The sequence below is a fragment of the Amblyomma maculatum genome, chromosome 3, assembly GCF_055883805.1.
Source record: "Amblyomma maculatum isolate TAMU_Amacu chromosome 3, ASM5588380v1, whole genome shotgun sequence".
NCBI classification, from domain to species: domain Eukaryota; kingdom Metazoa; phylum Arthropoda; class Arachnida; order Ixodida; family Ixodidae; genus Amblyomma; species Amblyomma maculatum.
In genome coordinates this window covers 81,477,646-81,486,544 of record NC_139346.1, presented here as the reverse complement: position 1 = coordinate 81,486,544, position 8,899 = coordinate 81,477,646, and the positions used below count along the sequence as shown (strand labels likewise).

Sequence of the window (8,899 nt, the reverse complement as noted above, 5' to 3'; positions counted from 1 at the left end):
TGTAGATGGGAAGGCGAGATCTGAACCGGTGGCTAGACAATTATATCTAAATATTCACGCCATGCCTGGGCCATATTACCTGAATCCTAGCCGCTGAAGGCCGGTGCGGGGAAAGCAAGGAGGCGCCCTCACGCAAACTTCAGGTGACGGGGTGGGTACCTTTGCCTTTTTGTACGTTACGTGAGGTAAAGACATGTCATTTACATAAATGACCCCGTTATTTCAGGTGGACGTTAAGGAACCCAATAATAGTCGAAATCTCTGCAGCCTTCCTATCCGGCGCACCTCGAAAACCTGAGTTTTGTTACTGACATTAAGCCCCAATAGACCCTATAAACAAAGCAAATTACTTAGTTTTCTTTGCGCTAGAATTTCGGCATATTAGTTGCTTTCAAGGTACAAACTCGTACAGACGCAGATGCGGGAAATAGTTGAACGCAACTGTTTGATTTTAATAGTGTTCAAAATGCTTTCCTTCATTCTGGAATGCTTGACGAATAGCTTGCTGTCTGTCGGCTGCCTCTTGATATGTCATGCAGGTTTGCTTGTCGTCTCCTTTGGGCATGCACAGGCAATCGCCTTCACCTTTGCGTATGCACAGCCTCCTAACTTCGCTGTTCGTTTGGTCACACTGGAAAGAAAACAATGCAGTGATGCTACTGAGATAGAGAATTATCATTAGAGAATATTAGTTATTACAGCAAAGGTTTATTACTTCCGCCCTAGTTAATAAAAAGATTTGATTATTCGAACCAGGAACGTGGTCTCGACAGCCGTCTATGTAGGTCTATGTTTTCTTTGATCCCTAAATTGGACTTCAGCGGAATCGTCCTGACTATGTCGGACGTGGAATCAAGTCGAGGTACGACCACCAAAGACAGATATCGTAGATATATGGACCGCTCCGCAAATGAATTGCATTGCGCCCTGGTGCTCGCGAACCTCAGGCGTGCGTCTTACGTCAGGCACAACGACTGTCGGAAGGCGCCAAGTCAAGTCGGATCGCATAAGATTGGCTTCTAATAAATTGCCGCCATGCCCGGTTCTCATAAAAAGCGCGGGTCATCGACGCAGTCGCGACGTTTCAGCTGCTGATCGCACAACTTTTGTTTCCATCGGAAATGGGCGTCCTCTTCCCCACCCCCGGCTACCTGTAATGTTTTGTCCGAGCCTTGGAGATTGTGGGCACTCCGAAATTATGTGGTCGAGGGACCTTCTCGCCCCACAGTGTTTGTACAGGTCATTGTCCCTAGCGCGTGAAACATCCAGACCGGCTTCATGAACGTATTAGTTTGTAGCCGCCTCCACACGACAGCTTCTCTAATATTTAGGCTAACATCTGGCGGGCGTATCAGTATACGTCCCGATTTATATTGGTCGATGATTTCTCCGTAATTTTGCAGACGCTAGTTCTATACCCAGTGTTCGGGGGGCTTGACGGCTACCCGGACGTAGGGAGCTCGGGCTAGCTCGTGAGCCACCTCATTACCAAGGACGGCAGAGTGACCGGGTGTCCAAACTAACTGAATTTTTCTATTCAGCGTTCTTTGGGTGATGATGTTGGCTGCCTACGGCGATATCCTCCCCTTTCCAAAATTTTGGATGGCAGTTTTGCTGTCGCTAATTATGAACTTGGCTTCCATTCCTCCGCAAGCTAGCGTTATCGCAACTTCTTCCACGGTCTCTATGTTGCGTTTTCTGATGGCTACCGCGGATACCGGCGCCCCTCGGCCGTCAACTACCGAAGCTACCGCCGCACCTGGTCTGCCAATTGCCGCATCAACATAGACTACTTCCTTCACTCCTATGTTCTTGAACCGTCGCTCTAGAGCTTCGGCTCGTTTGGCCCTTCTTTCGACATTAAATTCTGGATGCATATTTTTAGGGAAGGGGGGGACTACCAGGGCGTTCCTGCTTTCCCTATTTATTGTGACTTTTTTTTTAACTCCTCTGTCTGGGTTGAGGCCTACTTTTGCAAGGACTGCCCTTCGTCTCGGTTGTGCTTAGTCTTTCTAATTGGGAGACTCGCACTGCCTTCGCCAATTCTGCTCACGTGTTATGCACACCGAGTTCAAGCAGTCGTTCGCTAGAAGTACCCATGGGCAGTCCTAGTGCCGTCTAAACGCATCTTCGGATCAGGCAGTCTCAGTTCTATTTTTCTCCGGCCTTGATCTCCAGGTAGGACGTGGCGTAACTAATTTTGCTTATTATGTACGTCCAGGTTAGTTTTAGTAAATTTCTCTACTTGAGACCTCTTCCTTTAGTGGTGAACCTCCTCAAGAGCCCGAGGGTTTGCATCGCGTAACTTTCTAATTTCTTCAGGACCTCTTCGTTGTGGCCGCGGGATTGGATGAGCATCCCCATAATCCTGATATGATCTACTTTTCGCACCGGTTTGCCCTCTACCTAATTATGAAACTCCCCACTATTCTCCCAGCGGAGGTACTTTGGGTTATATACGAACAACTCAGATTTTTTTGTGGAGAGCACGAAAGTTCCCTTTCAGCCGCGTAATCGACAACGATGTTGGTCGCTGCCTGAAGGCGTTTTTCCGAACTCGCATCGCTCCCCTGGTTAATCCAGAGGGTGATATCATCCGCATGCATGCTAAAATTTAGCCCCTTGATTTGGTTAAGTTTACCCGGGAGGCCTGTCATCGCCACGTTGAATAGGAAAGGCGATAGCACTGAGCCCTGCGGCGTGCCTTTGCTTCACAACTCTATCGTGGGAGATTCTAAATTTTGAAATATCATGCAGGCTTTTCTGCCAGATAAGGTGTATTTTATGTAGTTATACGTTCACTCCCTACTCCGAGCACTTCGAACCCTTCAAGGATAGCCTCGTGCCTGACATTGTCGAAGGTCTTGGTGAGGTCTAGGCCTAGGATCACTTTGGCGTCTTTCGATCGCGGGTCTATGATATCACTTGTGCGCGCAGGACGTAATGCGCCGTTTCAGACACGCATTTGCGCGTCACTTGTCCTTAAGGTGTATTTTTGGACGGTTTTTGGGTCCTTTTAACGCCGTCGCGAATTAATCATTTTTACGTCCAACAGCAGGTGGTGTATCCAGCAGGTGTTCTGAGGATGCTTCGCTATATTTTAAGTGTGGATAAGTATCCTCGAAACGCAATTGAGAAAAGAGCAGGAGCAACCCCAGATGCACTTAAGATTATCGAGCAATTCTTCTACATACCCACCAGAGTTTGCCAAGCAAAGCTCTTCGTCATTTCACGATTTATCGTCATTGCCACCTAATGTTCTGAAATCTTCTAGCGCTCAGCATGTTGCTATGACGCTAACGTTTTTCAAGGTTGTTTTCTGGCTATCCAATAATTCAAATTTTAGTATAAGTTATAAGTTTAAGTATAAGTTTAGTATAAGTTAAGTTTAACTCTATGAGAGAACAAAGTTTTGGGGGAACATTCATGCTGCGCATACAGTTCTAGATCAGACAACATAGCGCTGCTTTCCCAGTGCTCTTTATGCGTAAAACTTAAAACGTTCCTTTGGCACTGATGTTTTCTATTCGAACCTAACATTCACTGTTTACCAATAAAATGGCTTGGCTGATGCAATCCTTTTAGAGCTAAGACACAGATAATTTATCCTGCATATATTTTTATGCCAGCTACCACACCAAACACACGGCGGCGTCAATTAGCACAGGATAAAATCGCACTTAAGACCTGGTCATATAAGCTATTGTGAGGTCACATTAGTGTCCGAGCAAAACAATTTTGAGTAAATATAGCGAAATGATCAAGACGATAACACACACGTGTAGCTCGAAGCGCGCACAAAGAATAAACGTGAGGGGTTCTTTTATACTCGTTCATATTTTTTTTCTTTCTCCTCACATTATGTAAGCACCGATGAGTCCTGACACCAGCTTTCTTGAAAAGAATGTGACCATTCTTCGTGTAATTTGACAATTTCACGCTAGTGCCGATTTGTCACAATTTTGCACGTATATGTAACGTTTGGAGCTTTTACGCTGTGCAAATATTTAGCGCTTTTTTTCCCACCTCTTTCACGTGAGTGATAATGTCATCCATCACATGTAGGCGTCAGCATTCGAGGAAAAAATCTAACAGCCTCCTTGCTTGTTTAACAAGAAACGAACCGAGTACAAATACTCATTGCGTAAAATTGTTCATATGCTTCATTGTGCCATTTCAGGTAGCTGCCCATCCTGTGCTAGCAGGTAGAGCTAGTCAGTAGATCAAATGTATTTATTACAAGGCCAAATAGCTGCATCATGGGATTTAGTCTTCCTTATAGTGACACTCAGGCAGGCAGCAGTTCAGACAAAAATTTAAATAAGTGTCATCAAATCTTCTCTTGATAGGTTTATAAAATGCGTAATTTATTAAAAAACTTCTTCACAACAATGATTGGGGTTGTTACAATTGATGCTTCGATTTATCGAGAAAAAATATTGTTTCAGCCTTATAGTACATTGGAAAGAGAGCATACGATTGCGGCTAAAGGGCAAATCAGCGCATGGTGTTCCTGAGGAGTGCATGTTATTCTTAGTTCAGGTGCCGTCTAGTCATCTACTCGCTTGGCAAGCCACTATGTTGGGAGCTACTTACGTTTGGAATGCATGGTGGGTGGTTTCGTCTGGCGTCCACCACAATTCCTTTTCTGCAGAAGAAAACAAAAAGCCTGTTACAAAACCATGTGTTACAAAACAGTAATATACAAGGAGCTAAACGCCATAATTAAAGGATTTTGAAGTATATAAAGAACACAACATAAAAACCGATGACTATTCTAATTTGTCGAACCTTAATAAAGTGCCTGTGCACTGACGTATGCGTGTCTAAATGTTCAGCCCATATCCATCAATAGCTACGCATGCGAGACCGCGGCGCGAAGCGTGAAGCTTCTCCTTGATGTGGCGCAGCAGCTGCATACGGCGCCTCTCTTGACAAGAACGTGGAGAGACATCGGAGGCTGATAAAAATTCAAGTTTGGTCAGCGTTTTCATATTTTCTATCCCAACCCGAAGAATCGCTGTGCTGATGGAGCTGACTCAGGGCTGCTTCTTCAAGCGATTGTCTACCTTGCCAACAGCAAAATGCTATTATCATCAGTTGTTGTTGACTTGTCATGCAAAGCACCATGCGAGCTATAAAACCAGGGAGAGCATCCTGCCATATGCAACGATACAGAATGCTTACTACAAGGATTTTGGTGAGATTTTAGACAGGCATAACTCGACGCAGGTGTGAGACTAAAATTCTGCAAAATAGAATATTGCCCAAATGGAACTGTCTCTAAATGTTCATTATAAACATGGATGCTAGCTGCAGTGAATAAAAAGTTATGTATTGCGTTAAGGTTATTACTGACGTTACGGTGGCAATCGCCGTCAATGTGTGCGTCCGCATGACCGCATATCCACGCATAAATTAAAATTATTTCCAGTGTTTTTTTTTTTTAATCATGAATGTTTAACTTTGAACGGCCGGTATAAGAGAGGGCTTTTGTGTTCAGATATACGGCGAGTATTTTTTAGATACCCTCAGAGGAAGAAGGTAGCTTCTGGAAAAGATATTTATTACTTTGACGAAACTTTACAATATCGATATTGAATATCGCATTTCAAATCTAATTGAAGATATAGAATTGGGGTAATTGCTTGAAAGGAAGGAGGCACCTGTAGGAATATATTTTATCAAATTCCTTCAATACCAGTTGATTGTGCCTACATATCAACCTGTTTAAACCAATGCAACTAGTAAAGGGCAGAAAACTTCAAGATTGTCAGATAGCGGCGGGTTACTACGAATATGTTGAGATGGGATACCGCATTCAACTTAAGTTCTTTCATCTTCTCGACTTGGTTCATAATAACCTAAAGTAATAAACTTGCGCAAAACGTAGGGGAAGAAAGAGACCTCTCCTGTCGAAACGCCTCTTTCTTCGTCTACATTTTCAGCAAGTTTATAACTTTTCCATTCAGTTAATGTCTTTCGGTATTTCTTATACTAGAACTTTCCTTAATTATTCTGTGCTATTAACACGCTGCCATGAACATAAAGCAAATGAAGCCAAAATACGTCATGCTTGTGGATCAAAATCTTGGCAGTATGAAGATGTTTTCTTCTACCACATTAAAATTAAACGCGTATGTTAGTTGTATTTGATTTATAAATTTGTCAAGTAAATAAAAACTGCATTTTTGCGTGTTTGCAGTGTTTAGCATTTTTGATATTCCTAAATATGGCCCCATAACAACTCCGCATCTCCGCAACAAAAATTGCTTCGCTAGCGGTGTGAGAAGAAAACATGAAATTATATGTAGATATAACCTCCTATTTATTATTCCACGTAATCATCTATTCAGACTGTTTAGCAGTTATGCGCGTTGATTTATGGGCACTCAATAATTTTGCTACAATTTCAGTGATCCGAACCACCTTCAGGTGGAATACTTCACTGAGTGTAGATGTAAAACGTAAATGTTTTACATGTTTTTAAGGTTTTAAGGTTAGCGCGGGTTGCTTCATTACAAACTATGTGCTTCGAAATGTCGGACGCCGAAGATGCGCCTTTGAACGTTTGTTCAGGATCCTTTCGTATTCCCTATTTCGAAAATGGTACAAGTGCGCTCTACATCTTTAACAAAAACCAAGCTACTTCTTTATCAATAAATGCATAAGCCGCGTCTGCTTTTGCTACATTGAAGGAGAAATCAGTGCGATTTTTCAAGTATGGAATGATTAAAAACGAACTCATTGAGCTCATGACGCGTATTGTTTACTTTTTAACTTCAGGTCAATCGACCATTAGAGACATTTAAACCTTGGCCAATACTGGATGTTGTATGCCGTCAGTTCTGCTTGTACACTTTACCCCTTATCAAAACCAAACGTGTGCTGCGCAGTTTAGCTCTTCTCGTTGATTGTATTTTAGGGTCGTTGTTTGGCTGTTTATGCAGGTAGAGACTCACAGTATAATGTGCAGAATATATATGATAGAGCTTCATGCATGGACGAATAATCACACGAGATACTATATTGAATATGCGTGCGTTTAATTTTAAGAGGCAGTATTATATTTCTATGTTGCAGGCTGTCAATACAAGGGGTATGGCCCATTTTAAAATTTTCTTATTTGGCAGCTGTGGTTCAACATGTCGGACGTCAAAAAGGACAACGAATAATTTATTATTCGTTGTCATTGAGCTAGCGTTCCGCGATTGTAAATTCATAAAATGACGTCTACCGCATTTATTATTCATTCATTATATACGCAGTTCATGTGTCTGATCGGGTTGTAGAAGTTGTGCAATTATGGCGTTACCACTAGTAACAATCTCATAATATAAGCGTGCACTGCAGAAAAGCTAATAAGCTTGCCTAGCTGTGTCTGTTTTTGCGCAACTTACTTTAACTTTTAGAGCCTTCCGTTTTGCCTTAAGATAGTATTTCTTTAAGTCATAAATAAAACAATTGACTACATAATTTATTAAAAATTGTTTAACCTCCAAGCTGTACGATATACATGATGTCCTCTTTGCTTTAAAAACCTACCTGCAGAGACAGCACAGACGTATCTTCTTTAGATAATAAAACAAGTTTTTAAACGGTTACAAAACTCACACGCATATTTGCATATTTTCATGAGTGTATGTGTGTCTAAATGGGGTAAAAGCTCCATTAATTCTTACATTTTTTTTCAATCTGTGGCTAGGCTTTGTCAAGTCCTAGGTCTAGATGAAGGGCTGACTAGTTAATTCCATGTTGAAAAGCTTCTATCCTTAAGAGTCTTACTACCGAACCCCTTCAAGCCATCTACGCTTACATGTGTCTCCAGTGTGTATGTGAGCATAGGTGCATGCATACTTACATACGTAGGCACAAACATACGTACGCATACTAAACGTGCTGCATGATTCCATGAATTTCAGTAATATAGATTAAGTACCAGGAGCCCCAACAACGCAGTGCAGTTAACTTCTGATAAACTCGGTGCGTTAACCGCTGCCGAAAGACACAAATCTTGCCGTGACACAAATCGCACAGAATGACGAACATATCTTGAAGCTCAAATTATTGGGTTGACAGAACGTAACGGTACAGAATTGAGTCTTTTAGAGCATTAGGTGCGCACTGGTATTCGGACACATTCTCAGTGCTAACGTGTTAAACATTTTGTTTTGTAATTAAGGACCAAGACGGCGTCTTAGCATGCTAACATGTTTGAGGAGAAAATCCACACTGCGTAGGTACAAGGCGGTTTGAAAAGATTACAAAAAGGGCAGTAGATGAAACTTTATAGGAAACAAAATCTGCCTACTCACCCATCACACAAGACCACGTCAAAGACGGCAATGCAGGAGAGAAAGAGAATCAAAATCATGACGTCTAGTAGGAAGCGCAAAAGCAGCGAAGATCTTTGTGTACCATCGGACGACAAGCTCAGTTTTTATATCAACAGATCAGTTAGCACCTGCCCATTGAAGGCTCTGATATTAATTAAGGTGTGATACCACTATCATGATGTTTGTTTTTTGTGGTAGAGTAATTAGGACTAATTAATTAGGAATAATTGTTTTGGCCTATACAGGAGCCCGTTCAATAAATACCAAGCTTTTTATTTAGTGCTGATAAATCTAGAACTGAGAATATAAACATAGGGCGAAGGTAAAACATGACAAAACCCTTGTGACGCCCTAATGACAAATAAAAAAAGAGCGTTATTACCCTCAAAGCTTGGGCTAATTCTACAGGTAAACTTTCCACTAATAAATTCTCTACAGTGGGAACCTTTATTTGAAAGAGACATTTTATTTAACAAAGAGTTCAGCTCTTTTCAGCAGAGGTTTTCTTGGTTATCCTGAACTCCAAATTGTTAGGCTGCTATGCCATTTTCTCTTCAGCATAA

At 41.9% G+C, this 8,899-nt stretch overlaps 1 long non-coding RNA gene across 1 annotated transcript; it reads right to left on the bottom strand.

The window, feature by feature from the left end:
• Positions 1 to 425: 425 nt before the first annotated feature.
• On the bottom strand, positions 426 to 8,450 carry LOC146195096 (uncharacterized). The gene is made up of 3 exons (XR_014705534.1): positions 8,316 to 8,450; positions 4,597 to 4,648; positions 426 to 631 (listed from the first exon to the last, which is right to left on the bottom strand). It is a non-coding gene; the product is annotated as an uncharacterized LOC146195096 (long non-coding RNA).
• Between the last annotated feature and the right edge of the window lie 449 nt (positions 8,451 to 8,899).